Source organism: Euprymna scolopes, chromosome 2, assembly GCF_053919585.1.
Source record: "Euprymna scolopes isolate OS-2025 chromosome 2, ASM5391958v1, whole genome shotgun sequence".
NCBI lineage: Eukaryota > Metazoa > Mollusca > Cephalopoda > Sepiida > Sepiolidae > Euprymna > Euprymna scolopes.
The window spans coordinates 134,718,381-134,746,073 of NC_136483.1; the positions used below are offsets into that span (position 1 = coordinate 134,718,381).

The 27,693-nt window shown below is 34.6% G+C and overlaps 1 long non-coding RNA gene across 1 annotated transcript in view; it reads left to right on the top strand.

Annotated features, from left to right (window-relative positions):
* Window positions 1–2,757: 2,757 nt before the first annotated feature.
* LOC145296197 (uncharacterized) overlaps window positions 2,758–27,693 on the top strand; it is a 208,870-nt gene continuing 183,934 nt past the window's right edge. Inside the window, exon 1 of the long non-coding RNA XR_013869974.1 lies at window positions 2,758–2,950. This is a non-coding gene — a long non-coding RNA (uncharacterized LOC145296197). The remainder of the gene's footprint in view (window positions 2,951–27,693) is intronic.

Genomic DNA, 27,693 nt, shown 5'->3' on the forward strand with positions numbered 1-27,693 from the left:
TTCCGTCAGCATTGACCAAGTAGATGTCTTAAGGAATTCGCAATTGTATTGTTGGTATCGCCAAAACAGAGGCAACTTCTACAAGACCGCCAATTTAAACAGCTTATGACTTTGCACTTTTATTTGTGGCACCAAGAGTCATTGCGGAAATTATCCCCGAGGGAAAAATAAAGTCTTCTTTCCCAAACTCCGTACAGATCCCTGAGTTCGATATAAAGATTACCGGGTTCGAAAAGACGCACTTCTTCCCGAGATGCAAATTTCGTTACACGTCAAACTGAACACTTATTTATTTGTAATGGAAAATTTGATCGAGTCAAAAACATTATTTCAATTATTTCAATTATTTCAATTATTTCAAATTTAAGCGCGGAAGACCGATATTAGTTAAGCTTAGCGACTCGAGCTACAAACACAAGCAATTATCGAAAACAAAAAAAGTTAAAATTTATTGCAACAATATTCACGTGCCATTCCCGGACACTGCACTATACAGACCGGGTTTGTTTACGCTATTTTACAGGTTCGTTCATATACACACCTAAAAACATACACACATATTGATGCACATACGCACATGCGCTCGCGGACACGTACACATAATTTGTATTTTACTAAAGCTAAGTAAATGAAGAAAAATTCTATTAAAATCTTAAATAAAATTTTCACCCAGATCAAATGGCTACACCGTTGTTTACATATGAGTAAACGTGTTAGATATCAGCAGGCAATCCCAGGAAGAAAAAGCATTTGATGGGTTGCATACACGTAAATGGATTCTATGTAAAATATTTGGAACTTTCCACTATTATATAACGCATAATTTACGTAATAACGCATAATGTGACCAAGAAGTATGTGAGAAGATATCAGTCAAAGTTCAAACAATATTGAATATTCAAATAGGAAAAAAAAAAATTACAGATAAAGTCGTCACAGTAAAAAGTAAATAAGTTATATATATATATATATATATATATATATATATATATATATACATATATATATACATATATATATATACATATATATATATATATATAAGTTGCTGGAATCTATATTAAATAGAGAAATAGTCAACCACCTCAACAGGAATAACCTTCTTAGTGACACACATGGTTTCCGCTCTGCAAGATCTAGCGCAGATGTGCTGACGGTTATATCCCACAGGATTAGTGAATCTCTTGACGAAGGCTTCCTTTCTAGGGCAATTGCTCTTGACATATCAAAGGCCTTCGACAAGGTATGGCATAAGGGTCTACTTCACAAGATTTCCACCTACGGTATAACTGGAAGTGTTTTCTCAATCATTAAATCATTTCTCTCCGATAGGCTCATAAGAGTAGTGGTAGATGGACAAAAATCGGAGGCCTGCAATATAAATGCTGGAGTCCCTCAGGGGTCAATCCTAGGCCCAACTCTCTTCCTGATCTACATCAATGACCTCCCTAAACACATACTTAAATCATTCGTTGCCATCTATGCTGATGACACGACCATCTACGGCAACACATCAAAGGCTGTAAATGACAAAGTTCTCTCTGATTCTCTCTCCTCTGATCTCGAGCGCGTGGTTCAGTGGGGGAAGATATGGCTGGTTACCTTTAATGCATCCAAAACCAAACTCCTATCCTTACATCATCAACGCTCTGATCCCCAGCTGGCATCAATTGTGATGGATGGCTCTCGTCCGGGTGAGGCCCCGTGTTTTGACAAGCTTCTGGGTTTGACCTTTACTCCTGATCTGAAATGGAACACGTACATCAAGTCTGTTGCCAAGGTCGCTGGAAAAATGGTGGGATCCTTCTACCGCTCCAGAAGATATCTCACTACTGATGCTATTCTCTATCTATATAAAAGCCAAGTACGTCCAAGGATGGAATACTGTTGCCATATCTGGGCAGGAACTGCTAAAAACAGCCTATCCTGCCTTGACAGAGTACAAAATAGACTTCGTGGCTTAGTGGGGGATGCCCTTTTCTCTACCCTGCAACCTCTCTCCCACAGAAGAGACGTTGCGAGCCTATCCTTGTTTTATCGTTATTTCCATGGCAGGTGCTCATCTGAACTCCAATCTCTGGTCCCCCCTCGCCAATATTTCACGAAAAACACCCGTCTAGCTGAATCCACTGTGAAAAATTTCACCCACTCTATATCTGTGCCTAAATCAAAACGCGGATTCCATGAACAAAGCTTCTTTCTTAGAACTGCACGCCTGTGGAACTCTGTTCCGTCTGCCTGCTTCCAACCGGACTACAACTTGGATGTCTTCAAGTCTAATGTTAACAAATTCCTAATGAACCGCCCTCTTAAGTAAACACTTCATCAAATCTCCACACTAACGTAATGTACTTGCAATAACCCTTATCCCTTAGTGGCTTCCGGGCCTTGATAAGTGGCGATCACTGTGCAATATATATATATATATATATATATATATATATATATTATGTATGTGTGTGTGTCTCTCTCTCTCTCTCTCTCTCTCTAGCTATGAAATTGTTAATAACTTTCAGAAACTTTAAGTGTTTACCGAAATATTACCACTGAGTTTTTTTTTTTTTGCTCTTGATATTCGTGTATTTAGACTCCAGCATCGAATGCCTTTGCGTGGGAATGTGCATACGAAATAAACAGTAGACCAATTGTGAAGTTATTATTTTATTTTATTTATTTTTCTGTCCAACTCGAGTGGCTGTTTTTAACTTTGTGCTTACAACGTGATGCGGGGGAGGTTAAGGAAGAGGGTTAAGTGCCTTCGCGCACATATGACGTCGGCATCGATGGAGACGCTGCAAGTCAAAGTCTGAGAATGCAACGTGAAATTAAAGAATGGAGCCTTATTTTGTAACGAAGTTAAACGGGTCGCCTTTTTCAACTACATCATGTTTTTCCTCAGCGCGTGCGATATGGCCAACAAGCGACATGTGTCGAGGTATGGGATAAGAAGGTAAGATTAATATGACTATCAGCACCGTTAGAAATTCTATGAAATGAGAAATATATTTAATCAACTAATATGTTTTATTAAAGATGATATTTTTCTGGATATCGCAAAAAAATCGATTTTTGAAGAGAATAAAAATAATAACAAGATGCAAATATGAATTTATTAACAATCCTTTGAAAATAGTGTCCATTGTATTTTAATATAGAACTGATACACATGAGATAAATTAATAAGTACGAATAAGTACTCAGAAAGTTATATTATGCTAGATATTTCACTACAAATACTAAAATCGCATAGTAAGAGACAATCTTGGATTTACTCGTTTAGTTATGTATTGTCCATTTAGCATACGATGTTCTTTTTTGCTGTATTTCTTTCGAATGTTCCCATTCTTCATAATTTTTTGCTTACTTTTTTTTTTCGGTAAATAAAAACATTAATTACTACAACTTTCTTTCTGGGACCTTTGCAACAATGAGCATATATTATTTTAATGGAATTCGAAAACGAAGCTGCATCAAAGGGTGATCACTCTCATAATCTTGTTTAAGATCTTAAGATTGGCTTTTCAAAGTCAACTTACACAAATTTTGCATTATTTAAGCAGTCTGGCCTCAATATTTCTATTTAGCGTTTTTTTCTAAAACCAAACGTGCGGAGTAACTAAGGAAATAACAAACAGATTATTAAAGGTGAGAATAACAATAAGAAAAAGTAGAAGAATTAATGATTATACAAATAATAATAAAAATGAATAACGGTTGATTAAAAGTATAAAGAAACAAAGTAAAATTGTAAGAATTATAAAAAATTATTTCTCATGATAAGAGTAATCATTTATGAGAATAATAAAAGCACATATGAAGTAATAAGAACAACATGAATAACAGTAAAACTAATATCTGATAAAAAGAATATGCCATAATAAGAATAATAAAGAAATAATCCATCATATAAAATTCACCTGTCTGTTTAAATGTATGTATGTATGTCAGGTCATGTCATATGCTACTGGTAACATGTAACCCAGTACTACCTGCCTCATAGTCGGGCACCGGCGACTAAACTGGTTCCCCCACCGGACTTTTTTGGTGAGGAGGGTGACTAGTCTCCCTAAAGGATTAAAAACAAGACCTTCCAAAGGGCGAATGAACCCTTTTTCGGGGTCAATGACCAACTAGCACCATGTGTGGTTGTGTGTGTGTGTGTGTGTTGGGGTGGAGAGGGCTCCCGTAAGCCGTGGTGAAGGCAACCTTTCTAGGAGAAGCAAATCTCTGATTTAAAAATCCATAAAGCGGGAGACCAGTACCCGCATTAAGCTGGTCTGCAGTTTAACTTGTTGCTAGCTATCTAGCTCTCGCTTGTTGCTGGATCTCAACATTTTGAACCGAGAGAGACTTAGCTGTCGTACAAAGCTAAGACTCTGTAACATCATCTGTGTATAGATACTCCCTCAGGCATTTGTCTATTAAAATGGTCCTGTGGCGATGGAAGTCATTTTTGGGCTCATGGACTTAAAGTCTCTGAGGGAGTGGCACTTGTCTGACAAGACGTTGCAATCATCATGCATGTATGTATGTCGCTGGGCACCAGAAAATACTCCACTGGCGTGTGGAGTAAACTCTGGTACCTACCAATCTAAGTCGCCAGTCATGGACCAAATGCCATGGTGGGTGGAGAAGTCTCCTGTAAACCGTGGTGAAGGCAACCTCCCTAGGAGAAGGACACCCCTGATATAAAACATGCGGCGACTGCTGGTTCCAATGATGTTGACTTGCTCTTCTTTTTGGTTCAATGTGGCAGTTGTTTAGAGAGTGGAATTGTCTAAGTGCGAAGTCTTTTTTTACTATAAAAAGCTTCAAGCACAGGCATTACTTGATATGCAATGGAATACACATTTTGCAATCAGTGTGTTTCTCGATAACAAAAAGGTTGACTTTAGCTTAAAATGGCAAACGGACATTCAATGAGGACTGATGCAAATATGTGCGTCAATGGCAATAAGGGCTCTGGAACTTTCAGTGTCTGGCCTGGTAGGTGTTCGGGGCACCACAGCTTGGATCCGGTCATCAGTGATGTGCAGGATTATAGAAAGTTCATAGAAGAGACCGCTTGGCACGTGCTGCTAGTTGCGCTCATGTTTGTGTCATGTGAGCCAGATATATAGTAAGAAATGGCAATACTCGTGAACGAGTTGCTGACATCATGTATGTATGTATGTATGTATGCATGTCTAAAACTTTCGACAGAGGCGACGAATTTTCACAAGATCAGTATCCCTTTGAAGCTGACCCTTCGGGGGACAAATATCGAAAAATTGGCTAAAAACATTAATTTCTACACTCTCAACTGGGCACTTTTATTCAGAGAAAAGTCGCTTTTTCCCCCCGATATTTTTGAAAGTCGTCCTCTCTTTTCGATTGACTAGCGTTAATTTAAATATTCATTACTTTCGGTTTGGCGATGGGCACAAAAGCAAATAGGTTACTTTTTTCACGTATTTTTCCTCCTTCGCGGTACTCTTTCGAGCCTGCCTGCCTGCCTACTTCCACTTTTTTTATACCAACTCACACCTGTAAACACCCTGGCAGTGTCTGGCCTCCAGGCTAGCATAAAATGAGAGACAAAACAATATAAACATTTTCAATTAATAATTATTAATTAATAATTATTAATTAAAAATAATTAATTAAAAATTAAGTAATAATTATTAATTAATAAGTATTAATTAAAAATAAAGTTTATACGTACAAATAAATAATAAGTAATAATAAGAATAATAAAATTATCACCAATAATAAGAACAATTAAGAATAAGAATAGAAAACAACAATAAGAATGACTAATAATTAGAATATGTAATAAAAATAAGAATTACTATGTAGATTACGTGAGATTAAAATAATGAAGCATGATAAGAAAACGAATTAATATTAATTGATAATTAGAAAACTAATTAATAAGAAGAAATAAGAAGAAAAATATTAATAAGGAGAAATAATAAAAATTATAATTAATAATAATCACGATAAAATTTATAATTGATAATAACAATGAGTATAATAAGATCAACAAGGAATAATAATCAGAAAAGAAACATGAAAAATAATAGAAAAGAAAAACAATGAATAATAATAATAATAATAATAAAAATTATAATAAAAATTATAATAATTATAATAATAATAATAATAATAATAATAATAATAATAAAAATTATAATAATTATAATAATAATAATATTAATAAAATAATAATAATAATAATAATAATAAATTATTCTCTTTCTCTCAGCTTATCGTCTTCTTCTTTCTCATCTGTTTCTTCTTCTTCCTCATCTTCTTCTTAATAATCATCTTCTTCTTCTTCTTCTTCTTCTTATTATTATTATCTGCTCACTAGGAATAGTCTCACAGGCCATCGTCAAAAAATAAGTACTCAGTACTTATCCGTGAACTTGTATTCGGATTTAGTATATTATTAAAGGCATCACAGCTGGAGTAAGCCGAGCGTTGCCGAGGTAATTAAGCTTATCGTCGCCGCTGAAAGCATGACAAGAAAAGAAGAACCTACCTTAAATTTAAAGTGTTAAAGAAATGAAAAATATTATAACAATATTCTTTTTTTGTATATATATAGTTTTAAATAAATATTATAAAAAAAATTCCAAGAAACGCTTCAAATGTAAGTGAAATAAATACTTTCAAGGAATTTTGTGTTTAAAAAATTTTTTTATTCATTTTTCTAGTATTTTTTTGTGTGTTTTTTTTTGTTCAAGAAAAGATTCAAAGGTAAGTCAAATAATTACTTTCAAGGAATATTTGGGGGTGTTGTGTTTTTGTTTAAAGGAAACCTGAAAAACTACAAAAGTTGAGACAAAATATATATTTTTTTTTTGAGGAAAAACCTGGAAACTAGAAAAACTGAAAGAAAAGTATGTGAGATTTTTTTTTTCATTTTAAAACAGATGTTGTTTCCTCAGACCGGTGGATGGCATCACACGACTTCAAAGTGGACGCAGACATGGTAGCTCGTCAAGGAAGACGTCATCAACTGGGTAGCTTTCGGCGATGTGAGATAATATGGAGATAAACGGAGCATTATCAAATGTATACCTCCACATACACTCTGGGAGATATGTGTCCAAAAGCTCCCGGTTGATCCCGCATTAAACTTTGTTGCGTTGTTTAGCTTCCTTCCACATTCAATCCACATAATTCGTCGTCACCTTCGTTTCGGGATTTACGAAGTAAAGGCTGTGGTTCACCGTCAAATGCTGATACCCCTATCTCTCCCCCTCCCACATGCACACTTTGTTGTATGCCTTTCAACAGTCTGATATGACCGTGGTCCCCGGGAGAATCCTCTGTGTAGTTGTTCCTCTTCCCATTTCGCTTTGTCGTCTTATCCTTTTATTGAGTTTCTACTATATAATGTAGTAGTGTTCCTTTCCAATTCTCTCTTTTATTTCTGTTGCATTGATGGCGTCTGCTCCCAAAATTCCCAAGTATTTATAGGCGTCTAAAGTCGTAACTGGTGATTCCTGTGTAAAAAAATTCAAAAAATTCACTGATCAAACAATGAATGTTAAAACAAAAATCTTTTTTTGAAAACATGTCGAATTCAATCTATACCTTTAATGATTACGATATTATTTCAAACTGATTACGATATTATTTCAAACTGATTACGATATTATTTCAAACTGATTACGATATTATTTCAAACTGAGGTGTGACGCATAAAACGACAGACAGAACAAATTGTAAGGATTAGAACACGCATCTAAAGTCATAAAATACATTAATAAATAAATACAGACAAAACAAACGAAATAAAAGTGATTGTATTGTCTTCTTTTTCTCATCCTTTGTAACGTTTGATGTTATTCTCAAGAAGGTCGAGGCGCATTATCTTATCTTTGCTTTGGTATTGATTAAACAGAAGTCACACTGTTGGTTCGCAAAAAAAAACAAAAAAAAAACAAACAAACAAAAAAACAATGACCAGTTGCAAGAATAGATATAAATGAATACAGAATAAGAGAGAGAGAGAGAGAAAGAGAGAGAGAGAGAAAGAGAAAGAGAGAGAAGCAAACAGACAGACCGAGCTATGAAAGCGGGGGGTCAGGGCTGAGATCGGAGAGTGAGAGGGAAGACCAGAGAGATTGTAAAAGAGAGATAGCAGATAAATAGACATAAAGAAAGACCATGTAGAGCAGACAGTCGGGTAGCTAAAGCGCAGACAAGTGAGAGAATAAGAACCACCCGAGAGATTTAAGGCGAAAGATAAGGGGTGAGATTAAAGGTGAAATTTAAGGAGATTTAAGGCGATTTAAAGCGAAACATAAAAGATAGATAGAGAGAGTCGAAGAATTTGATCAAATCTAACAGAGACAGTCGGGAAGCTATCGAGCAGACAAGTGAAAGAATAAGAACCACCCGAGGGATTTAAGGCGACAGATAAGAAAGAATGGCAGACATTTTTTATGACTCTCTCTCTCTCTCTTTCTCTCTATCTATCTATCTCTATCTATCTATCTATATACCTCTATCTATCTATCTACCTATCTATCTATCTGAGATAGATAGATAGATAGATAGATAGATAGATAGAGAAAGAGATCAAACCAACCAAGCGCACTCGAGAAAGACTGTATATTGAAGAGATACGTGGGGGAGTGAGGGAGGGATGGAGAGAGAGAGAAAGAGAAAGAGAAAGAGAACGACGAACGAAATAGTGAATGAAAAGGCCAGAGAGAGTTTTTTTTTTTATGTGAGTGATAGAGAAAACCCGGTATAGAGACAGACAGAAATACCTATTAGAACAGACCTGACCTATAGAAAATGAACGCCTAGAAAGAATTCCAGAAATAAGATTTGTAGATGAACTATGCAAGCGAGAAAAAAGAGATAAAGAAAGTACGAGATATAGAGAAAAAGAAGAGACATAATTAAATCGATACCTTTCCTTTAACAATGTACTCATCTATTAGCACATTCAGATCAGAAAACGATAACAAAATATTACGAATCCTTCAAATTGAAATCGAATTTTTCGATTAGGCTTTTCTTGCTCTCAATACGATACCAAATATGTAAACATATAATTAAATTTATATTAATTAAGTATAATTTATATTTAATTCCCGTGTAAAATATTAGGAAGTTTACACTTTACAAATACGTCTTTCTTTCAAAGGTAATTTTAAAATTTGGGGGAATAAAAATATAGAAATATGGGTTTAAAATGTTTACTTTAAATAAAAACGAATTCATATTAATTTAAAATATTGAATGTTATAATACCACATAACGGAAATAACATTTTGCAATAAACTATTTATCATTTTAATTTGGATTAAATTAAGTATTGCCTAATAATAACCGCAAAGATATATAATAGATTGAAATTAAAGTCATATTTTAACAACTTTCTAATAATAATTTTATATCAAAGCGTAAGAGTTAATATAGAAATGTCGTTTTAATTTGAATAAAATAAAATACGCATCAAGTGCGCTTGAAAGCCAAATCATAATGTAATATTAGAAAAATAAACAAATATTTTACTTGTTTAAAATTTGTCACAAATATGTTTCGGAGGTATCCTCCGTCTTCAGTGTGTTGTTTCTTTTTTTTTCTTCCTTGCCATGTTGTTAATTTGGAGAAGAAGTCTATAAAGAGCCGCGCGTTGTATCTGGCGGTGATATTTTGAAACGTTTGAACTATGCGTAGGCAATGCGAGAATAACGTCAAATAATGAGAGTTCATATAGAAACATTGTTTTAATTTGAATGAAATAAAATACACATCAAGTGCGGTTGAAAGCCAAATCACAACGTAATATTAGGAAAATAAACAAATATTTTACTCGTTTGAAATTTGTCACAAATGTAGTTCATGGGCGTAAGTAATTAGTGGTAAGGTTTTATGATATTTTGTTTGAATATTTTTAAAGAGAAATTCGAAAATAGATAAATATATAAATCTTTAAAATACTTTGCACGGATGCGATATAGGTAAAGCACTTTCGTTTGTTTCTTTTCCTTATAAGGGAAAAAGGGTTCCATGATGTTTTGTTGTTAAATTGTTTTATTCAATAAGTCTGAAGAAAGGCTGTTCTTATGAAAACTTTTCAAACGACATAATGTTTGGATTTGTCCGAATAGTCTGCAAACACTTGTAACTAACAATGAAATTCACTATTCGTTGCTATCAACTCATTCTTTCAAGTTTTGTTTTTTGTTGAAACGATATATATAAAAACGTAATTTTGGGTTCGTTCGTTATTAATAGTCTAAATAACCACTGGGTCGATTGCTTCGACATTTTGGTATAATATGTTTACTGTACCCATACGTGTTTTTATTTATCTCTTTTTAATTATTACATTATAATTAATTTTGCTTTATTAGGTGGGTTTTTTGTACCGATGTTGCCATTTTTTTTATTTGGGGACATATATTTATCACCGCCTGCCATCACGTGACATCACTAAAAGGAACTTTTGGTCTCACCACGACATGCCGTGGTCTCCTTTAATATAAACAGAATGTATTTACAATATGGGTAAATTTTAAATGGATTTAATCACGTGAGTATTAATAATGTAACCATTTGATTGAAATTTAATTTAAATTAATCACATGTGGTCGCTTTCCTCTCAAATATCCATCGAAAAATTGTAGGTACGTACAAAATGAATGCCGACGCTCAAAATATATAAACATTTTGGATAGAATCTAAGTTTATCGTTACAAATTCCAGAGAATTATTTGAGGATGAGCACTATTGCTGTGGGGAAAACCCATATCTACCTGAATAGCATGGGTTTCGTGTTTTTTTTTACTTCTAAGAATAACATAAGTTAAAATGCCGACGTCGGATTTATATATGTGACGGTCATGCAAATTTACGTGTGAGACATGCAAATTAGAGGCAAAGAAGTTTGTTGAACGGACATAAAAGAGGAAGAAAAAGAAACCGGGGCGAGTGCGAAGACAGCGTGTAAGGAGACTATTGAAATTGAATCAGAAAAGACAGATCAACAAATTTGACTCAGTTCAAATACCGTAGAAGCTATTTCGGCTTTTATATCACCTTTCGGCCTTGGAGACCAAGATGTTTGATGTCCGGTTGATTCCGGAATTTAGTGGTGCTGCCACCGATATGCGCATTATCGAGTGGATTGAAAATGTGGAGATTGTGTGTGAACTTTGCATCATGAAAAATGTTGAGCGCGTCCTGCCATTGAGATTGCAAGGTGGCGCTCTGGCCATACACAGGCAACTTAATATGGAGCAGAAAGCAGATGCAGAACAGATCAAGCAAACCCTTATAACTGCGTATGCTAATTATGTATTTAATGCATATGACCAGTTTGTCACTCGACAACTTCATCCTAAGGAGACGATGGACGAGTTTTTTGTTGAGCTACGACGCCTAGCCCTGTTGGTTGGAGGACCGTTGCCCGAATGTTGGTTGACGTGTGCATTTGTGTCTGTACTACCGCAACATGTTAAACATGTGTTACGTGCCTCATCCAGGATCGAAACAATGAGTACAGAACAACTGTCAACCCGAACAAGAGCTATCATGGTTGACCACGACAGCCCTGCAGAATTGGCTGCTGCTACGTCTGCCAGACGATCACCTGCAGAATCAAATGTGTACTGTGACAATGAAAAATTTGTTTGCTACAAGTGTGGTGGTCCGAGCCACTTGGCGATGGATTGCTTACAACACCGCCAAATGAGTTTGAATAGTCAGGCGTGCAAAGTCCGTCGTGAGATACGTTGCTTCAGATGCAGTGCCCTTGGGCATATATCATCACGATGTCAGGGAAACGCCGAAAGGGAAGAGACAGCAGTATTAGTCTCCTCCCCGACAAACTAAAGACTGCGACTCTTCCTTCCATGAAAGTACGTGTAGATGGGCGTCTACCGAGTGTTCACAGTCTTTAGTGAGTAAAGCTGTGTGTCGCTTTTGGAAGCGGAAGTCAGCAGGAGTACTCACAGCTGATGGAAAGACATTGCTGCCATCTATATCGATGAGCAGGACTTTAGCGTGACTTATGACCGCATTAATAAAGAATGAACTGCATCATTGAAATGGCCAAATGGTTGCTCCCCCAGTAAATTGAATAACAGTGTGCAAGAATACACGATGCCTTGTCATACCAGAGATGCCTATGAGAAAAAAATTCAACGGTGGCAGCAGAATGGATGGCTGGTGCCATATTCAGAAGAACTTGGCCCATCCAAAGGCCTAATTCCCTTAATGGCGGTCGTACAGGAGCAGAAGCACAAGGTACGTCCAGTTCTTGATTACCGGGAATTGAATGAATGTGTGGATACCTTCACTATCAATGCAGAATTGTGAGCACAGAACCTAAGAGAGTGGCGGCGACAAGGAGTTAATGTGTCGCTTATGGATCTGCGGAATGCATATCTTCAAATCCACGTTGACAAAGCAATATGGCGTTTTCAAACAGTAATTTATCAGGTGCCAGCGCTATTGTCTCACGCGGTTGGAATTCGGGCTGAATGTGGCACCACTTATTATGAAGTCTGTAATATACGCGATCATATCTCAGAACCATGCAATCAAAAGTGCCACATCAACATATTTTCATTAATGAAATTGTAGTTCCTGCATCACGCGTGTAACGACATTTTCTAGACTATGGCTTGGTGTCCAAGGATCCGGTGCAACTGAAAGATGGAGCCAGAGTTCTGGGGTTGCAAGTCTAGGAGAAAGACGGCATACTGCAATGGAAACGAGGACGTCCAATTCCAGGAATCCCCGATGAATTGACCAGCTGACGCGTATTTTCTCTTTGTGGGAAACTCGTTGGTCATTTTCCCGTATGTAGATGGCTCCGGGTGGCAGCCGCATTTATTAAGCGCCTAGCAACTGTAGTATCGAAATGCTGGGGTGACAGAACTAAAAATGAATCTCTTTATCACATGTTGGCAGAAACTGTGAGTAAAGTACGAGAAGCAGATCCCGTTGGAGGAGCCTGGGCATGGACGGCAAAGAGGTTACAGTCTGGGTGGATGCAAGTTTCATAGCCACAGGAGTGGCAGTAGAGGCGAATGGAACAGCCATTGAGGATGCGTGTTGGTTACGGCCTACTAACGACGCCTAACACATCAATCTAGCTGAGCTTGGCGCAGCAGTCAAAGGAGTCAATTTGGCCCTTCAGTGGAAGGCAACAGGGTTACACTTAGTTACAGATTCGGTGTGCGTGCACCGATGGATCTCTGACACTTTGACTGGTAAGGCGTGTGTGAACACAAAAGCAGCTGGTGAAATGCTCATCAGGCGGCAGTTAGAAACTTTGAAATGATTGGCAAAAGAATATGAATTGTCCATCGATATAAAACTCGTGAAGTCCTATCATAATCACGCAGATACTCTCACCAGGGTGCCACGCAGGAGGATGGATCTACTCAAGGAAGGAACAGAGCCAGTGCTTTGGAGTTGCGCAGCAGTAAGACAACTGGACGGGAACCAGGTGGCTTATATCCATCATCAAAGTGGATACCCAGGAGTAAAACGAACTATATTTTTTTAGGATGGTCGACCCGCAAGTGTCCAAATAGACTGCTAAATCCGCTGTGAAAGCATGCAAAACATGTCGATAAATAGATCCAGCACCTGTGCGCTGGATAAAAGGAAAAATTAATGAAGAACAACTGGGACAGACTAGCAATGGACGTAACCCACCACAACGGTGAGAATTTTTAAAAAACTATTATTGACTGTTGGCCTTCTAGATTTGCAATTTGGCAGCCACTGCATTGGACAGATACGAACACTGTAATTCGACAGTTGGCGAGTATTTTCCTTGGTCGAGGCCCACCGACAGAAATACTGGCCGACAATTCTACTGCTTTCAACAGTAAGGAGTTCCAGTTATTTGCAAACAATTAGGACATACATCTGCGATTTCGATATGCGTACTCACCAAGTGGAAATGGTATTATAGAGCGAACCCATAGAACCATTAAGACCATCACAACTAGAAAGCAATACTGGAGAAGGTCTACTGGAACAACGTCACCCCAAAGGATGACGTTTCATCTTCCTGCGCACCAGGGGACGGGCTGCATAGATACCATGTACGAATCAAAGGTATCGAAGCTAACCCACTGCCCAAACCAGAAGTGACTGGAGGAAAGTATGAATAAGGAGACATCGTTTGGGTTAAAAATCCACGTGGCTGGTGCACAACGAAATATAACACTGGTCGGGTTACTGAAGTTATAAGCCTGCAGTCTGTGAACGTTGATGGGGTGCCTAGGCACATTAAAGACCTTCGACCAGTAACCCGGACGCACCTGCCAAGTGACGCAAGTGATTCTGAGGACAGTGAGCGGCTAATCTATTTTAATTCAGATCCGCTTGAAAATGATTCTGATGCTAGGACACTCTCAGCTGATGAAGTATCTACTGAAAGCCCACCCACGGACGAACATACGCACGAAAGTCAGGGTCACGTTATTCCTCTTCGAAGAAGTACTCGACAGAGATGGATACTACCTCCCTGCCCTGTTTCTGATCATGCGATCAGGGGAGGGGGTCTGAGGAAAACCGTAATTTACCTGAATAGCATGGGTTTCGTGTGTTTTTATTACTTCTAAGAAAAAAAAAAGGTTAAAATGCCGACGTCGGATTTATATGTGTGACGGTCATGCAAATTTACATGTGAGACATGCAAATTAGAGACGAGGGAGTTTGATGAACGGACATAAAAGAGGAAGAAAAAAGGAACCGGGGCGAGTGCGAAGATAGCGTGTGACGACAACGCGTGGCGAAACGAGACTATTGAAATTGAATCATAAAAGACAGATCAACAAATTTGACTCAGTTCAAATACCGTAGAATTGCTAAACGAATTATTTTGTGCTAAATAGGATTTTTTGTTTAAAAAATTAACCATTGTAAGCGTAGAACAAAATATCAAAGCCGGTTATTCTGTTTACCTTATCGCCATCATGTAAATTGAAAAATAAAAATGTCGGCCTCTCCTTCTTCATAAAGCGATCCTTTAATCTGATTGGTCCAGTCTTTTTCTTCGAGAGTTACCTGCTCTTAGAGGTGGGGGGATTTCCCTTTCTTTTAATGTATTTTACATTTGAACGGAATAAAATAAAATAAAACCAACGAAACCATTATTAAACATTTATTTAACATTTGTGCGGAATAAAAGAAATTTATTTTACATTTGTACAGAAAAAAATAAATTTATTTTACATTTGTCCAGAACAAAATAAATTTATTTTACATTTGTACAAAATAAAATATATTTATTTTACATTTGAACGGAATGAAATAGACAAAAATCCAAGGGCAGGTCACTCTCGAAGAAAAACTGGACCAATCAGATTAAAGAATCACTTTATGAAGAAGGAGAAACCGACATTTTCATTTTTCAATTAACATGATGGCGATAAGGTAAACAAAATGGCCGGCTTCGATATTTTGTTCTACGCTTACAATGGTTAATTTTTTAAACAAATCTTATATTTAGCGCAAAATAACTCATTTGGCAATAGTGCCCATCTCTGGAATTTGTAACGCTAAACTTGTATTCCTCTACATTTCGACCACTCCTTTTACTCAAAACTTCAACAAAAATCAGGAAATTAACCAATTTTGATGAAATTTTCAGTATTTATCAAATAATGATTCGCGGAGTATAATGAACTAATTATTTTTATTTAAATCTTAGTAAAAATGTATTATTTTGTTTAAACAAAAAATATCTTTACTAAAGGTATGGTTTTCAGGAGTAAATAAAAAACGCAAGAATTTATTTTTTGCTTTTTTATATAAATAAAGCATCGTAATTTGTAACGATAAAAAGATAAAATAATTTTTACAGAAACATTACGAAAAAAGCCCCTAAAATCCGTATTAACGAATTCGATATAAGTCGAAGAAAAAATGAATTCTTCGAACTACTGATATTACCATTGAATTAAGCATTATTTATTTTTCACAAAAAAATATAATAGCAAAAATATTTCTACGTTTTTTTTCAATTACAGATTTCGCATAATTTTTATTTGCCAGATTGTAATAATTTCCTTGCTCGCAAGAATGTGAAACTTTCGGCGTTACATAATTTTTATATATTATTGGCCAATAATAAAAAAAAACTTAAAAACAGGAACATAGAAAAATAATTTAATTAAAAATTGGTAAAATTTATACAAACATTTGCAATAGAAATGTATGGATGCCTGTCTGGGTAAAAAAAAAAACCAACACCCCTCCTTCTTTTTAATTACATGATGTCATTCTCAGACAGCTTTTCGACTGTCTCATATTTTAGGTCTCTGTATATTCCGTATTTCCAAAAGAACGGTTTGTTGTGCTGATGCGAACGGACTCGGTTGTGTGGTTAATTCAGCTATTTTTAGTGTTTTTTTAAAATTTACTTCAATATATTAGGACTTTACTTTACTAATATCTTTGAAATAGCCTCAGAAAACTAATATTAATCTTTAAAAGGATTTTACAATGAATTTATTTAACTTCAAAATTTAGCTGATTGGTAAGTTCGCCGTGATAACATTTTTCATAACTTTTTTTTCACGTGTACAAATATGTTTTCCTTTAGGAAATTAAGTTTACACCTTAATCTTTCAAATACAATCTAAAAGTTATCGGAAACCTACAAGTAATTATGATAAATCGACTTTCAAAACTAGGTTCCCCTATTCTTAATAGTTTATTTTTTATTTGTAGGTAAAATTTGCATAGAATGGTTTACGGTTATTGTAAAAATGGAACGGAAATTTAAATTTCGTTCCCTTTTTACATTACGTTCAACTCATCGTTCACATTCGACATGTCAACTTTTATAGTTTTTCGGGTACGCTGACAAGGTTAGGGGTGTCTATTCCGAAAGCCGTTCTAAACATTGGGAAGTTGGGGTGTCTATTCCGAGGGCCGTTCTTAAGATGGGTAGATTGGAGTGTTTATTCGTTGTAAACGTACTCGACAACCTATAAATGTCAACATTTCCAATGCGAACAGTAAGTTGGACTTATGTAAAAAAAAATAACAAAAAGATATAACAAACTGACTTTTTCGTTTAAAAATGGAATTATTTCCCTTTTGTTAATAACTTTGTTTTTTGGGTTTTTTTAATATTTTGTGTTATATATATAAAGTACAGTTGTTGTGTGTTATTCTTTGGATTATATTCGTTTGACCGGCAAAATTAAAATAAAAGATTCAAACGTAGCGAAATTTCAGTTTCCGTTCCATTTTTACAACAACCGTAAAACAGCGCATACTCAGCAAGTATTATCATTAGTTATAGAACGTGTAGTCCTACTTACATTATATTAAGAACTGAGCGACTAATAAAAATCTGGTAGTTGAGTGTCAAATCTGCATATAACTGTTTCCAATAAGGGGGATTTATTTACTACAATTTGTATTAGAAGCTGAGCACTTATTAAAATTATTTAATTGTTGATTTTTTTTGCATTTTGGTTAAATTTGTTAGTTTGTCATCGCTTATAGCATACTAAAAAGATTGAACAAAAGATGAAATTAAAAAAAAATGGTACTCATGCAGAATTTTACTCGCCCCTCCCCGGATTCCTATTATGGTTAGGATTCGATCGGCAATTACCGGATTCAACCGAGCGTTGTTCAAAGATTGAAACACTAAATCAACATTTTATTTATTTATTTGCATAATTAATTAATTAATTAATGATGGGAGTATTTTTCTGTTAATTTTCTTAACATCTGTTGACAAAAAAAAAATTTGTATATTCTCTTGAAAAAAAAATCAAACTTTTCTTTACTTTCACAGTGTTCATATTCTTTTTATAATGAAACTTCACTTTTCAAAAATAAACGTTTACTGCCAACTTTCTTTAAAAAAAGTGCAAGTTTCCTGAAAAAAACTTTCACCTAACAATTTATGGTAAAAAGTGAATCTTTTTTTTTGGGGGGAGGGACTTTTATTAATTAACAAAATTGCAAAAAAAAATAAAAGTAAATAGACAATACAAAATGCAAATTTTATTGAGGAATGTGTTCCATTTTAACAAACTGAGCCACATCAACGCGTGGCTGGGTACAACATCACACACACACACACACGCACACACACACACACACACATATATATATATATATATATATATATATATATAGTTGAACGTAGAAACGACTATGAAATTAAATCAAATAAGCTTAAAACAAATATTTGTCAAAATCGATTTTCCTACGAATGATATGATTTTAAGATTTGAACCTTGTATTCCATTAAGGAACAGTTTTCATGTTAAATACTGAATGTCTAAAAATCTTCTTAAAGGAATCATTATATATATATATATATATATATATATAGAGAGAGAGAGAGAGAGAGAGAGACAGACAGACAGACAGACAGACAGACGGACAGCCAGACAGATAAAGATAATATGTTATGCAATCTATATATGGAAATTAAGCTACACAGAATATTCTGCCTTTCATTTTCATGAGAATTCGTAAGGATTATGCATAAGCCTGACGAATTCTCGCGATTCATTGCCATAAATATTTTCATAACTTACTATCTAGCTGTTCCTATTGCCCACTGTTGAAGTAAATACTGAAAATTTACGCAAAAGATTATATCTTCGTATATCAATTTATGTGTTTAAATGAAGTAGTCATATATATATATATATATATATATATATATATATATATATATATATATATATATATATATATATAGCATGCGACATCAATAAAATGGAAAGTTCACTTTCTGGAGGCTTAACAGATACAATCCAAATAAGCACACTCTGTCCAGTCAGAGTCTGCTTTAATTTCGTAGACGGATTTCTAAGTCTACTAAATAATTATAAGAGCTTATCAACGCTTTTTCTTCAGTTTCACCGTTTATCTGATCAAAAATGCATTATTATAATTCTTTACAGTACATTAATGCATATTGCATTTACTTTACAAAATTTACTTATTATCTTTTATAAATAAATATTATTTGAATTTTTCATTTTTTTTAAAATTCCCAATATCTTAGTCAGATTATATTAAAATTATAGAAATATATCATAAAAATAAAGAATCTATTTCTGTTTAAAGAACTTTAGTGGCATTTGGACAGTCTGTACTTGGTTATGTGGTAGGTAAAATTATTACATTTTATTATTGATGCAATTGATTTTTTTCTTTCTTTTTAGTAGGTTATCGAAAAAATATCTTCGTTATACCAAAGAATCCGTGCCGGAGTATGTATTATCTTCAATCGATATAGTTTTTGTTCTTAAAAATGGTAGAGTACTAGAATAAAAGATAAGATTAGCTAAAATAGGCATTTGCCCATCAAATGTCGATGACAAACTACAAGAATCGGGCATGATTCTCTTGAAGTATAGGAATAGATAGAAGACAGACTAAACTTCTACGATACTTAGCAGTTTATTTCGTATTTTATCCAAGAAAAGTTTAGCAGATTTTACTCATTTTAAGAAACTTAAATAGGAATTTAACTCGACAGAATTCTCATATTTCTAAGTCCACCACATTAGACACATACGCTTCATTTTCACATCGTTTCTCACATACAGAAAATGCTAAACTTATGTCTGACCGAAATAATTGATTTAGACAAGCTCGTTCTGTTTCACATACCCTAGTTATTATCTTTGCACGCCTATACGATGCACTGCACACAAAATATATGTATTTTAAGTCTGTGAGAAAATATCACATGGAGATCTCATTAAAATAAAAGTATACGGTGTTAAGGAACGAATACTTAATATACTACAATTTTTCCTCGTAAAATATAAATCCAGGTTGTCGTCGATGGTCGTACGACAAAACAATATGACTAATGCCAGTATGCCCCAAAGTTCGATTTTTGATATTCATAAACGCCCTCCCTGATGGAACTGTGTCAATGAAAAAAGCATATTTGCTGATGACACCACTCTCTACTATAATAATGTGGACAGAACGAACGCTTAAATATCGAATATAATTACAAAATTCTTAGAAAAATATCTTCAATCTATAGTAGAATGTAGACATAAACGGATGGTAACGTTTAATAATAATAAAAAAAATGCTATTTTCCTTTAACAATTAAAAGACACCTATTCACTCAGGGATTGCCTTTGCTAATTGCACCGTTTTTGGTAATTCAGAATTCCAATTCGTGGGCCTAATAGTTGTAGGCGACAAGAATTGAGTTCTATTGCACAAGAAAACTTCTTACAACTGTCCATATATCTCTACAAACCCACAATTCCCCTATGAATGGAGTATTGTTGAATCACATTGTTGATACCCACACATATAATCAAATAGCATAATAAATAACACCGTAAGAGGGGAAAATACCGTAACCAAAGTCCGGAAAAAACGTCGTATTCCACATCGTAACCTGCAAAAACCGTATTTCAAGGCCATCGTATCCCAGGGTTCTACTGTATATAAACATATACTCGTGTATGCATATATATATATATATATATATATATATATATATATATATATATATATATATATACTATTTTATAAAATAAACTTTTTCTATATGTATGTTAGAGAGAGAGATTTCCTTATAGACTCGGCAACGGCTGGGCCGATTTAAACAAAAATCACACGAAGATACTTGATGTGCGTGGGAGTGTTCTTACGTAAGTTTTGTATTGGAGTGCGTATAATAGGTATTGCATCTTGATAATCGAAAAAATCCGATAAAAGAAAGTAGTTACATTCTGATCAAAGTTAACACTCTTATACAACCGAACATCACATGTACATTTGACTTGCTTTATCACCACACAAGCAGAAAGCCCCAGCATACAAAATCAACTGCAATTTTTGTCATAAAAAAACAGGGCTGCGTTCGAAATGAATGTTCCTTTTTAGAACACAATTGAACTATTGACCTTCGTACGTTTGACTTTATTTCAAGTGATTAAGTAAAAAAAATATAATAAAATAAACAGTTGGTTCTTTGGTAAGCCAGGGGCCCGTTCTAAATGAATGTTTCTGGTTAGAGCACAATTTAACCATGATACTTGATTTTTTCATTTTAAACTTTAATTGAAGCCATTATGTAGAGATTAGTTTCTCAAATAAACAATAGATCGTCTACAGTACAATGTAGACTACAATGTATTGTGGACTAAGTCACTACGAATTAAGCCGTTCCCAACTAGAGCATGCAATCAATTTTATTTAAAAATGGGCAATTTCGGCGATTTCGATGACAATCAAAGTATCGGAGGATGGAACATTTGTTGATCTTCATTCAGTCCCGGAAAACATCATGATTGTGGACAGATTATGTTCCTTTGTCATTAAAATGTAACTTACTAGTATATATTCTGATGTCGGAAAAACAAATAAACAATGAATAGCTGTAAAAACAAATGCAATATTAAATTTATTCCAAACGCGGCCCTGCCATATCAAAAGAACCTATTGTTGATCTTATATGCTTTGAATTTAAGTTTAAAATAAAAAGAATCGAAGTATCCTAGTGCAATTGTGATTTTTAAAGAAACAATCATTTCGAACGTGCAACTGTCATATCAAAGAAAGTACTGTTGATTTTATATATTGGATCTTTCGGTGTATGTAGTAATAAAACTTTTCAAATGCACCAGTGATGTTAGGTTGCGCAAGCTGTTAAATTAAGTCAAAATCGCCGGTTCCTTTATTCATTGAATTTTTTCGATTATTAATACTTACCGAGGATATTCTGATACAAAACTTATTTAAGAACACTGCCAGTAAGTACATTTGTGTGAAAGTTCATAAAAATTGGCCCAGCTGTTTTCGAATCTATAGGGAACGAACTCACGCACACACACACATAAACAAAAGTTCCTTTCATATAATAGTAGACATATAATACAAGAAATATATATCTATATCTATCTATCTCTTTTCTCTCTCTCTTTCTCTCTCTCTCTCTCTATATATATATATATATATATATATATATATTTATTATATATATCTCCTTTTTTTTGTTTTATTTCACACTAGTCGAAGTTCTCGAAATCACGGGACCCACTAACACTTGAACTCTATATGAGATACATAGATATTCGAATGTTCCTTTAAAGTTCTTTATCTCTCAAACACTGAGTTAGTAAAGAAATTGAGAACATAATTGTACTCTCCTCAATTAACCATTTTCATATGTTGGGGTATAGCGTTGGTTTTGGTTTCTTGGTCTTACTGGATTCCAGGACAAGAATTTATCTATTCTGGTGGAGTATCCAGTTTCATACTTTTACTGTAGGCAACATCACTTGGAAAAGGTGCACCATTCCTCGTAAAAGCTAATGTAAGTTAGCCATAATGAGGAGATCTTATTTGAGCAATGAATACTTTGTGATTTTGAATATTTGGTCAGGGTTTACTTCCAGGGAAAATTATCCTCATGTCAGGTTATTCTGGGAAACCCCTGTACAGAGATAGGTTAGACACTGAGGATAGTGTCTAGTAGGCATTCAAGTTCGCTCGGGTAGGCATTCAAGTTCTCTCTATATATTATATACATATGCGTGTGTATATGTATGTATGCGTGAATATAAAATGTTTGCTTTTGTTTGTGAAGAAATAATTATAATAGGGAGTTCAATTATTTACTAAGAGCATAATACTTACTTGTCTATAATAATGTTAGGAAAAATAATTTTAAATCAACAAAATCTGTAGTTAGTACAGAGTTTATTTTAGTTATTCTTAGAATTTTGTATATGCTTTCTCTTGCACTTATGATAATTATAAATCTGAATTTGTCAGTATCACTACCCTTTCTATATTATTAAAATCTAATCGGCCTTTATTAACCCATCTTTCGATGTTATTTGTTTTTACTGGCACTTATATTAACTCTTCATATTAAAGACAGGAAGCTATAATTAATTATTTCAGGTTTATTATATATAACTTTCTTAATTATAAATAGATTAATATGTTTGCATGGCTTCGAATTACTAATAAAAATCATGGAATTCCATTGTTATTCACGGGAGACTGAAGCATCTATTTCCACTACGTGATATAATCGACAATTCATGTGCTAAAAGTAAAGGGTACGTTCGCTAGTACATATCTGATTATAGAAGACATCGTAGCCAGTGGAGTAAGCGTATGCATTTAGATATCATCTCGCCCTTTGTCAACTAGAAAAGTGTATGAACGAGAGAAGAAGGGATTTTTTTTAAAGCTTTGATCATACGTGTTGCCCCATGGAAACGATCATCATATATTGACCGGTGCACCAATACCTTGTCTTTCTCAGTAGACGCCCCCTAAATACCCCATTCTAATAGGTCTCAATCTGTTAAAAATGCTCCACCCCTACCCTACTACCGTTGTGTTGCATCCCTTCCGTTGTTTTACAAGTACGTTTATGAAATATGCTCTGATGAAGACGAAGCACTGGTCCGTCTCGACGCAAATGCGCCGACTCACCAGGCAAGCAGCAAAATCTCAAGCTATAGCAGCCCCCCGATGCTGGAGAGCCTCCTACTTTGATAGTTTTCTCCTGAAAACTGTTACATTTTCAAATTCCTGACATGTTAGCGTCTTCATCAACTGTACTAACAGGCAGAAATTTAAATGTAATGTGAACAGACGTGTCGCTGTTCAGCTCACTTCATGGATTATCCCCGCATGAATGGTCCCTAATTCATAGCTGCCCCTTACGTCTAAGTGGCAACAGGATATTCAATATCATCATAGGAACATCGGGAATAATTGAAATGGAAGATTTTTTTCACGTCTAGTCGTGTCAGATTTATTTTCAATTCTCTCGTTGTACCGTGGTATTTTTTCGTCTCTCTTTCTATTTTATATATTCTTTTTTCAGTCTTTCCCCTATACCCAGGGTCTACCCTTGTCGGGGCAACTAAATGAGACTTTTTGGATTCACTGACAACAGATGGGAACTCGCAGCGATCCCTATATAGGGACACCTTGTCACATATGCGCCGTGCTCGTTCTTGGCAAGGAATTCTTCGAAAGATCTCTCAGCGCAGTAGGATAGGACACGTTGATCGGGTTTGTCAGCGTCGATTTAATCTTCGGGTTGATATGCCGCTGTTACGCTGGAAGTGAATAGATTTTTATGTACGCAAAAGCATGACACTCAGATATCTCTATTCTACTTGGTTAATTTAAGTTAGATTATACAAAATATAATATACAATTATATACAATCGTTCGGTCGTTCATTTTTAACAAATACTATTGAGTCAAAATTAGATTTAATTGCTCTCAGTTTTGGCGGTAGCGATGGACGGGAAGAGAAGGGAGCGGCGATGACGCTTTAATTCGGATTAGATTCGCTAAAAACTCAGCTCCAACTCTGTCCAAGTGACGATTTGGGCGCGGGGATTCACTTATGTACGGAGGTGTCGGTATAGGAAGCTTTAGAAAAAAATGGCCAGGTAATGCGTGGAAATGAGAACGGAATAACAATGTACTCATTATTTTTATTATTGGAATCCTTTTCAGATAGGCAATCTATACATTTATTATTCATTTATTTTCGAATTATTAGCCCCATCTTCTAGTTGATGTTTCACAACGTTTCCTCTTGCCTTTGTCAGATGGTAAACCGCGACGGGATAGGAACGCTGAGTCTCTTTAATGTATCCTCAGTAATTACTGCCTTCCATAGTTGTTGCCATCGACTCACAGGGCCCATGGCGCAGTAGATAGAGACGCTGAATCTCTACGGTTACATGTGAGCATTGTCTAAAGATAGCGGTTTCAATCCTATCCAAAGCCTACCAGAGGCTTAGTTGGCCAAAATGTGGTGAGACGACAACAAATATGGAAGGCAGTAATTACTGAAGATACAGTAAAGAGACTCAGCATTCCTATCCCGTCGCGGTTTACCACCCGATGAAGGGCAAGGGAATAGTTGGCCGACACGTTGTGAAATAACAACTATGAAGATGAGGATAATAGTCAGAAAATAAATAAATAAATAAATAAACAGATTACTCATTCTTGTGATACTCTCTTCATAGAACACTTTAATTTTGTACAGAGAATGCATGTTTTTCTAATAAGTTAACAGTTATCTAAGTATAAAGGTTAATAAGATGAATATATTCTCAGATGAATGATGAATACTATAATGAGAGGATTAAATAATAGAATGGACACAGATTAATGACTTCTGAAGCTAGAATGCTGTTTAATTCATTCATCCAAACGGGTGAGCAAATACCTGTTTCACACAGAAACAATTTTCAAGTTTCATCGCAGCTAAATGGGTTTTAACTAGAGTTGGAACGATTAATCGAAATCGTAATCAGAAATCGGAAAAATTGAAACTGTTTGGAGTATCGGAATCGATTTTGAAATGGAAAAATGTTCTGCCTATTTTCCGATGCTCCCAAACAATTCTTATTTTTGTTTTTATTTCTTTTTTTTAACTTCCATTTGCACGGTTCGCTTTAATGATGTAACAATAAATATTCCTTGATTTTATACCATCAGTACAACTAAAATCTATAGATCACCTTATCAAATATATTTTTCATTTGCGAAAATATATGCGAATATTACATTTTTTGCGGTAATCCAAGTGCCTAAACACAAAAGCGACTCTATATATAAAAAAAATTACAAACACACAGAAACGGCATTGGTAATTGTATAAGAATTAGGAATTTTGAACAGAATCGGTAATAGTATCGGATCATCCCATCACTAAGGTTTTACTGGTAAGGTTAGAATGCAGACTCTAAGTTGACAAAGATAACTTGGAATCTGCGTTAGGAGTTGAATAATAACTTCATCAATTATCATCAATGTTGTTCTTAAGGGTGAGAATTTACCACAGAAAAAATAATCTTGAATCAAAGAACCAATTGATCAAAAATATTAAATTAAGATGAAGACAAACGTAATGTGGTTAAAACTTCTTTTCTCCCTCAATATACACAGTCGGGAGGAATTCTATAGTATAGTGGAACATAATTTTTAAAAAATAGATATAATACACTCACAAATGAAATGTACAGTACGAATATTTTTCTTGGCATTCTCCAACTTAAACGAATACACGGCTGCTTCTAATAATAAAATCAGAAAAAAGCATCAACCAGACCCAGTAACTGTAAGATAAGAAAGCCCTGTCCTTGTAATAATAATTCATACATAGAAATATGAAGTGTCTGTAATTGTAATAAGTATAAGTACGTCTTTTACTATAATTCAGCTTGTTCATAGACGGTTATTTGACTGATATATCGCTTGGTAACTATGCTGGTCTGTTCACATGGCGTTCTCGACATTAATAAACATCTCTACAAATCAGTGAAATCCAATATATTGAGAGCCAATGGTGACAGTTCTCAATCAATATGGAAGAGAACGAGAACAGTAGTTTAAATGCATCGATGAGCGGATTTAAAATGCGTTCATTTTGGCGACGAAATTTCGTTGGCGTTAACTCAGCGCTCGCATTAGGATCTTTTGTATTGCAAATCTTTTATCAGAAAATAAATAATGTATTATTTATTTGTCATCCGTTGCGCTTTTTATCGCATTGTCCAGCTTCTGTTATGCAAAACGGATTTTACTTATACTCGCGTCCATGTATAATTTATAGGAAATCAAACGAAAACGGAAATTGCTAAATGAGTAAATTTGAAATATATTATATGTGAATTCATAACAGTATACGTCCCTCCATGTATATACGGTTGCTTAGACAAACTGAAGGGTTGTGATAACGTGAAGCAGTTAGTCTCGTGATGATTAAGTTATTCTCCTGGTCTGAGTTGAAGCTCACTGCCTAGTTAAATCGCTGTCACCAGCGTAAAAGGCATTGCTTTTTACATTAACAAATGGAGCTCGCTGGCAAGTAATAATATTTACAATGAAATTTTTTTTACTCCCAGCTGATATCAAACCACAGCCATAAGGTTACAAATGTTAACTTTCATCTTAACAGTCAGGTTTCGATCCCGGCTTGAGACATGTGCTTGCCAATTTTCATTGAAAAGTTTATCGCTAAAAAAAAAAAAAAATACAAATATTTTGTATTTGCTTTTAGAACAATAAAATTTTAAAATGGTAAATTGCATTATTAGTATATTAATTGCATTATTATATATAAATTGCTATGTAAATTATTATATATCAATTACATTATATATATATATATATATACATTTATACACACACGCATATATATATATATATATATATATATATATATATATATATATATATATATATATATATATTGTTCGGCCGATAATAATTTTAAGGTTGCTCATTGTGGAGCACCCTTATGTAAAACTTGTAATATTCTTATAACATCGAAAGAATATAAGTCAAATGTGACTAATTAAATTTATTCTGTTATAAATCATTCTAAAGAAGATTTGTCATGTAGGTCCCAAAATTTGGTCTACCTGTTGCCCTGTAAAAACTGTAATTTACAATACGTAGGGGAAACTTTAATGCCTCTAAATAAGTGCATGAATTTGCATATGACTAGCACTAAGGGATATATTCATGTTGTTAAACATTTTAAAGAAACCTGTAGTCAGTCGTCTTTTTCTGTACAAATAATTGAAAAGTTTGAAAGTAATGGATATAATAGTCTAGGTAATGTAGACAACGATATCCTAAGGATGCGTCAGGATAAGGAAGACGATATAATTAAAAAAAATACGAGTA